This window comes from Pundamilia nyererei, unplaced genomic scaffold (genome assembly GCF_000239375.1).
Source record: "Pundamilia nyererei isolate P.nyererei 1_Seehausen unplaced genomic scaffold, PunNye1.0 scaffold00083, whole genome shotgun sequence".
Classification (NCBI taxonomy): domain Eukaryota; kingdom Metazoa; phylum Chordata; class Actinopteri; order Cichliformes; family Cichlidae; genus Pundamilia; species Pundamilia nyererei.
The window spans coordinates 178,310-186,474 of record NW_005187484.1 but is presented as its reverse complement, the minus strand read 5'-3'; the positions used below and the strand labels follow the sequence as shown (position 1 = coordinate 186,474).

At 42.8% G+C, this 8,165-nt stretch overlaps 1 protein-coding gene across 1 annotated transcript in view; it reads right to left on the bottom strand.

Moving 5' to 3' along the window:
- smtnl (smoothelin, like) overlaps nucleotides 1-8,165 on the bottom strand; it is a 24,869-nt gene that overhangs the window by 7,251 nt on the left and 9,453 nt on the right. The gene's annotated exons all lie outside the window — the stretch shown is intronic.

Genomic DNA, 8,165 nt, shown 5'->3' with positions numbered 1-8,165 from the left:
CCTTTGATAAGACTCGGAAAGTCTTTGTTTTAAATCGGGTGCTGCATGTCAGCGACGTGCTCAGGGATGGGAGAACAGCCAAAATCCACCCGGTTCTGAGTGCTAAAGTGACTGGGATCAAGTTTTTAATGTCAAACATCATCAGTATCCAGAGTTCGTATTTCAGCATTTGCGTGACCCCACTTTTCTTCCTGCCTCTGGAATCAGTTCAGTCTTGTAGCTAAGGAGAGGCTGTCCTTTCTCTCTCACCACACCCTGTCGGCCACATGGGACAACTAATCACCATCCTTACCTCTATCTCACACGCTTAATGCATGGAGCTGCTGTTCCACATTGGTTGTGGCCAAAGTTGCTGTACTTTCCATGTGGCCTTGTCAGATAGATAGGCAGAGTTTAGTGTGACTATCGTCAGAGCAACACTGCTCAGGTCAACAGTGCAGCACTGACAGTATTTGCTCAAGGTCACAGGTCTCTGGTTCGCCTGTGTCAGCAACTGCCTCAGATAGTTAATGTCTGAAATGGCATCATATCAAATGTAATCTACTATTATAGCTTTTATTATGACGATCGTATAGAAATTCCCTCGGGCCTTGTTAAATTCTATTATTTTATATTTTTGTAAAATGTTATATATGATGTGCAAATTTTACCCTAAGTGATCCTGAAAGAGCTCTTCACAGACGTAACGCACCTTCGCATTCGGGCAGCCATGTTGGGCAGCCACAGCTTGTTGAGCAGCTGGTTGTACTTCAGACTTGGCTGTCACAGTGGAATTAAGTAGACAGGGCCGATTCTTGCACAGCATTTGACTGAAAATATTATATCTTCAGTGATGCATCTGATGCACCAATTGTGTGTTTAGATAACATCAGTGTGCTTGGAAGCATTTTTCAGTTTCTGTTCACTCCGTGAAATTTTTAATCCTCTTTTCCCTGATAGCTTAATCTTTCACAAAAGATGACTGTCGCTCCCTGTTCCTGTTCAAAGGAAGTTCTTCCTTCCCACAATTGCCACTTTCTGCCATGTTTTAATTTTCAATTTAAATCAATTCAATTGTATTTATATAGCACCAAATCTGTTGCCTCAGGGCACTTTAGATTGTAAGGTAAAGACTACTGAAAAACAGAGAAAAACCCAGCAATCACATGAACCCCAACAAGAAAGCACTGGCGACTGTGGGAAGGAAAAAAACTCCCTTTTAACAAAAACCACAAGCAAAACCAGGCTCAGGGATGGATGGGGGTTACCAGATGAAGACAGGACAAAGAATTCCTATGGAAGAGGGCCATAGATTAGTAATAACCAATAATTAAATGCAGAGAGGTGTATAAACACATAGTGAGTGAAGAAGGTGACTGAAGAAGAAAGAGTCATTTGCATCTTGGGAATCCCCCAGCATCCCCCAGAGAGTTCTCACTCTCTGTCTCATCTTTTGGGTTCTCTCTCTAATATTTTAGGGTGTTTACCTATGAAGCTCTCTGTTACAACTGTTGCTGTGAACTGGCATTATAGTCAAAGGAGCTTGCAAAGAAAAGCGTCTGGACTTCTTTAAGTCACCTCTCATCCGAGAAGCTTCTTCAGTTCTATGGTCAAATGGTGGAGAGTCCCAGATATAAACCTAGTGGGAGTAACCCCCCACAGAGGGACAAAAGGACCCCCTGATGATCCTCTAATCGCCTGAGCCAAGGTGTGAAATTGGGTGTGGGTCCCAATCAGCCAGAGTTTCGGGTGAGTTCATTGTGAAACCTGGCCCCACCTTATCATGCGAATTCCTGAGATCAGATGGCCCAGGATGTGAGTGGGCGTTAAGGCGTCTGGGAAGGGATCTCAAAACTGGATTACAGATGGCAGAGAGTTGGTGTCGTAAACCACCGCCTCGGTTCAAAGATGGTCGCTCACAGTGGACATAGATGGCTTCTTTCACTCCTCTTTCAAACCATCTGTCCTCTCTGTCCAAAATGTGAACATTGGCATCCTCGAAAGAGTGTCCTTTATCCTTAAGATGCAGATGGACTGCTGAGTCTTGTCCTGTGGAGGTGGCTCTTCTGTGTTGTGCCATGCGCTTGTGAAGTGGCTGTTTGGTCTCTCCAATGTAGAGGTCTGGGCATTCCTCGCTGCACTGTACAGCAAGAAAGAGGAGTGGAAGAAGCCATCTATGTCCACTGTGAGCGACCATCTTTGAACAGAGGCGGTAGTTTACGACACCAACTCTCTGCCATCTATAATCCAGTTTTGAGATCCCTTCCCAGACGCCTTAACGCTAGGTTTATATCTGGGACTCTCCACCATTTGACCTTAGAACTAAAGAAGCTTCTCGGATGAGAGGTGAAACCTCTTCAAGTAACTTAAAGGAGTCCAGACGCTTTTCTTTGCAAGCTCCTTTGACTACGATGACCTGGATGACTGAGAACCTTTACAGACAAGTGGCATTATACATTCAAACTGTACTGAATTAAAAATGCACTTTTTGGTTCAGACTTCAAAACTCCTTAGACAAAGTATCTAGCTCTATCTACCCGCTGATAAAAACTTTTTTTCACCCAGGCAGTTTGGCAGCTGGTCTGGAGCCAGGGTCTTATCTTAAATCAGTGCTTTACAAGCCAAAAGCTTGAGGCCACAAACGCTGTTTAGAAAGCGTCATCAACACTTTGCTGGTCTAGAAAACCCAGAAAAGCGTAGCACATATGCACGTCGCCATGCAATTGAGCAGATGTGAATATAAACATTCAAACAAGGAAATAAGAGTCCAAACACTGTCAAGACTTTAAAACCTTGGAAAGAATTTTCAAGTGTGAAATGACCCAAATTATAGAATAAAACGGCTTATTACTTCACTGTAGCAGTCTGGAGCCATTGGTTTGCTGAGATCTCGACCCGCCCAATACAGTGGAGGTATATTCACTGGATAATGTGTTTAGGTGTTGGAACCATAAACAAAACCCCAACAACACCTAAAGAATAAAGAAACAACCTCAATTGCAACGTCTCAGAAGACAGAAACTTGAAACTTCTGCATCCCCTCTGAACATACATGTATACAATGTGCTGCTCTGGCTGTGAGACAGCACACTGTGCTCAGTTGAGGAAATCTTGGGGCGTGTATATGTGTGCATGATAGACAGAGTGAGCTCAACGTATAGGAATGCTGCTGGGTCATGTGTGTGAAAGCAAGGCAACAAGAGAGAATGTGTGCACGGACAGGGGTGGTGTCATTTTACTAAAATTGTGATGACACACTCAATAAGGGTAATGTATGATAAAGTGAGGAAAGCAAAAGACAGGGAGTGATTTTATATTCCATGATGGGAAATAGTGTAGAGGGGCTGGGAATAAGGGTAGTGAGGTGGAAACAGCTGGCTATCCAGCAGGAGGAGGGAGACAAATTGCAGAATGTCTGGCTTTGGGGAGGGGAGCTTCCCCGACTTAAGTACTCAGATCATCAGATGTCCACTTTAGGTCAGAGGGGGAAATATGAGAGCATAGCTGCTGAGGTTCCTGTAAACTCTCTGGCATCTCGAGGTTTATTTGCTGGCAGAGCGCGCAGCTGAACGCTGTGTTCTGCACACTTCACGTGGCACAAGGTTGACCAGAGACCACAGGACAGGCCGCACTCATCACATTTCTGCATGCATTTGGTTAAACAAACACTTTGGCACAAGAGCCTCATGAGTAGGAAATCAGTCAGCTGATATCTGTTGGATTGCTCTGCACTTGATGTGCTGATATTTTATCAAAAGCTGGATGTCAGCCAGACAGTGTCTCCTAACATTTGGAAGTACTAAAATGTCTGTAACGTGATGAGTCTTTTGAATGTCAGTGTGCAGTAGATAAATATTAGTACTATTCTTTAGGGGTATTTTTTGACCAGTGAAGGTCAAGACTCAGGTTAGCAGCTGCTACACAGCTAATATTTATATACACACGAGTGAATACGCATGTAGTACTGACAATGAGGTCAAGCAAACATTACAGAGTTTCAAGTTGCTGAGCAGGATTAGCATTAGCATAGCTCACTAGGACATCATTACTCCCAGCTATGTAAAAATCTACGATTTTGCGAGATTGCTCCATGATTTCATGAAACCCCCGAAGTAGTTTCAGGAGCTGAACCTGTATTTCACATAAAAATCCAAATGTTGTTACAGTCTGTGTTGTGAGCATGGTTTACCTCCCAATCCAAATCTTCATTAAAAGTCACCTGAACTAACTTTAAACTGTATGTTTAGATTTAGACTTCACCACTTCCAGCCAATTAAATTATTGCTAGACAGGCCACCTACAAATGCAGTATTTTTGTGCCATGACACTCAGCATAACTACACCCATGCCAAGAATTAGCATCTGCTTGAAATCCTGTATCCTTGTTAATTAGGCCTCACATTTTAAAGACATCATCACCTCCTCTGGTTCCAGATTCATGAACCTTTAACATCCAACAGTCATGTGTCCCTGTACTGGCAGACACGTGTGTAATAGTAGCTGTAAGCAGGAATCATAAAAACACAGAGAAAGCCAAAGTGGATGGACTTTAAGGAGGTCAGCTTACATTGTCTGCTTTCTTGTTTTGCTTTAGTCTTGCACAATTACATTAATGATGTTAAAGCTCAGAGGTAACTGCTAACTATTAGCATAAATGTGAATATGCATGAACGCACATGTATATTCACATTTATAAAAGCTCCTTTTTCTTTCTTAGAGGTACAACAATTACATTAATGATGTTAAAGCTCAGAGGTAACTGCTAACTATTAGCATAAATGTGAATATGCATGAACGCACATGTATATTCACATTTATAAAAGCTCCTTTTTCTTTCTTAGAGGTACAACAAATCCACCAGTGCGTCACTGCATCGTGAGTGAGGAACTATAAAATATCTGGACCAAACTGTTAAAGCAGAGCAGAAAATGTAATGAAGCCCCCAGTCTGAGAGTAGAGACAGAGGAGGAAATATGAGGAAAAGGAGAACATATTAGATTTTTGCACTCTGAGGTACCCCGTGGATAAGTGTCCGACCTCCACTGAAGGAAACTGTACAAAACACTATCATTTCGTTTAACCCCCAGTCAAATAGCTGATTTGAAATCAGGGTATTCAGTTAAATATTTTATTTGTTAACCTTCAGAAAAACTCACACATCTAATCATTACAACTGTGTAAATGTTTGCAATTTAGCTCAAACTGAAGACAGCTACCATCCCTCCTCTAGTGCAAGTATATACCAGAATATTTGCAAATGTCAGCTGTTGCTTTGGGACAACACACCCGGCATGTAAACCTGTCTGTTCAAACAGGACGAGGTATGAGGGTGATGGTTGAGCGCCATATCCTGTGTTTAGTCACAAGACATTGTTTAGCTGTCAGAAGCGTCTTCATCAATGACACCTTAATAAAGACTCTGAAAGGGTGGGGGGTGAGGTGAGGATGGGAAAGAGACTGAACCCTGAGCTGCCCTCGATGAAAATGTGTGCCTGTCAGACAAGTAGAAAATAGTGCTTGGCTGGGTGAATGAAGCTTATGGTAAAAATGACCGTTTGCTTGAGTGGAAAAGCGCTATGAGCACCAGTCCATTTTCTTTAAGCGAATAGTCTGCTTAATAATCTGCACTCTGAATAGCTGCGGTTTGGGGAAGGCCTTGAAGAGGACTGGCGGTGGCTCCCCGGCCTGGCAGATCCCCATGTACTAATGAGTACTAATAAGAAGCGAAAGAATTGAAAAAGGGGAGGGAGGGGCATAAAGATAAGAACGAAAAACTTGTAGAACTGGGGGGACTCATATATAGATAAGACCCGCAAGGTGCGTGTCTGGAGGCGTGGTCCCGCTCCTGAATTTCAGATAATTTATCTCCAATTAATGAAGTCATCAGGGTCTCTGAGGCCAAAGATAAACTGCTCTGCTTGGTGACATCTTGTGCTTTAGCCCTCTCTGAGTTCCAAGCCATCACAGTCAAAACTAACTTGACTTTCTTTGTTCTCTATGAGCAAAATTATGCTAATGCAGTGTCCTGGTACTTCAGAAAATGTTGCTTTTAAAATGTCGTTGGCTGACCAGGTGTATAGCTAAATGTCTTTCTTATATCTGTTGTTCTTTCATCTTTCCATCTTGTAAGCCATCCTCTGTCCTTCACTCTCTTAGAGTGACCTTTGAGTGCTGGAGGAAAGAAACAACCATTAAAAAATGGAGGCAAGCTGGTGCCCTTCCAACAAGTGCTAGTGTGAAGGAAAGTGTGTGTGTATGTATGTGTTACCCATTACCTAACTTTAGTAGCTACTTATTTGCAAAACAAATGCCCAAACGCAAAGATTTCCATGAATACACGCATGATTACAGAGTGAAGACTTGTGCGCTTGTAGCGATACAGGACTATAAACTACATATTGTAAATTTTTACAGAGCTTGCAAATTATCATACATCACTGTGAATGCGACCTTCCATTTTTCTATAGCAGCAAGAAAAAGGTCAAAGCAGAATACAGATAACAGCAAACTGTCCAGAAACCTATGAAGCAAGAAGCATGTTATCATGTACAGAAGCTACTGTAATGCTATCAGAGGAAACAGTTACACAGGACTCCAACTCTGTAATTTCCTTACTGGGGTCTACTGAGGAATCATTTTCTGAAGGAAATAGACACACTCACCCCACCTGTTCTTCAAATACATTCACACAGCCTGCAATTTCTTAAAGAAAAATCCCAGGGAACACCACTTAGGGTTGGGAGTGGAAAATATGCACAGCCTTTGAACTGAGACAATATAAAAACCTAATTGCAGGTGAGAATTACTGTACAGGGAAAGGTTTACTTCACTAACATAGCACCACTGAATGCAAGATGCAGTCTTAGCTGCTGCTGCCAGCATGTGGTTTCACTTGTGCTTTTCAGACTTTTCTGAATTTTCTGATAATCCTGTGTCTCTCAGAGACAAAGGAATAAAACGTGGCTAAATGTAGTGAATACATTTGAACAGTGAACCTGTTGTTCGGTGAATGTAAGCTATGTTAAGAGTATAATTTACAATCCACTACCTGCCGCATCTCAAAAAAGGACATTTGTAAGCTTTTCCTTGTGTGTTGGTGGTTACGTCGGATTCATTTGTGATTTAAGAATAATGGAATAAGAACACAGTTTGTTCTGTGTCTTTCAGGCCAAGTACTGATGACAAATGGGTCCAGGTGGGCTTTTGGAAATGGACATTTCTCACAGTAACATCTCGCTCCAACATGTGGAAGCAATAAAGACCTCCCCTCCTCCATCCTCCTCTTTTCCAGGCAATGAGGCAGAGGATGTCAGCATAAACGGGGGAGTTTGACATGCTGACCTCTACTATGTTGGTGAACATGAACGGTCTGGATCTCCTCTCCCTTCACTCTCATTTGTAGCATACAGCTGAATACACCAGACAGGTGTGTTGTTATGTTTAGAGAACCAGATGAAAAAGGAAGGCCGCTTCACTAATCACCTCACTTTAGTATTCCAGTGCCAATATGTGATGAATTATGCCCAGTTAACACTCAGTGGATGTGTGGCACCAAGTATGTATCTATTAATTTCCCAAATGTCCAAAGCAGCTACAACATCAGGCTCAGCTGTCTGTGCCGGAAGACTCTACTTCTGAAAAAACATGTAAATTTTTGTGCACTCTCACCAGGACCTTGTCAAAGTGTCACCTAACCCCTAAAACCAGTTTTCCTTAAAGTACCTTCTGGGCATTGCTCCAAGACAACAAAGCCAGAGTGCTGCTAAATGAAATCTGTAAAGTATTCACAGCATGGGACTGAGTTGAGATAGCCAAAGAGGCAACCTTAAAATCTATCAACTCCTGAAGCTGACTTCCAGAGGGCAGCGAGAGTGAGTGGTCCCACAGGCTGGTTGGTCAGTTATTAACCTGTTTCCAGAGAGATGATGACAGGAACACGGCCTATTGTCTGGAAGTCATTAAGAGAGCCAGGGGTAGTCTCTGGGAGTGGCTGCATACCTCTGTTAAACCCCCAGCATGTGTACACACACACACACACGCGCGCGCGCGCACACACACACGCGCGCGCACACACACACACACGCACACACACACACACACACACACACACACGTGTGCACACAATACTTGGTTTCTTTTCAGCTGTTCCTCAGTTTCTGTTCTGCATTTCCATATTGGTTCAGACT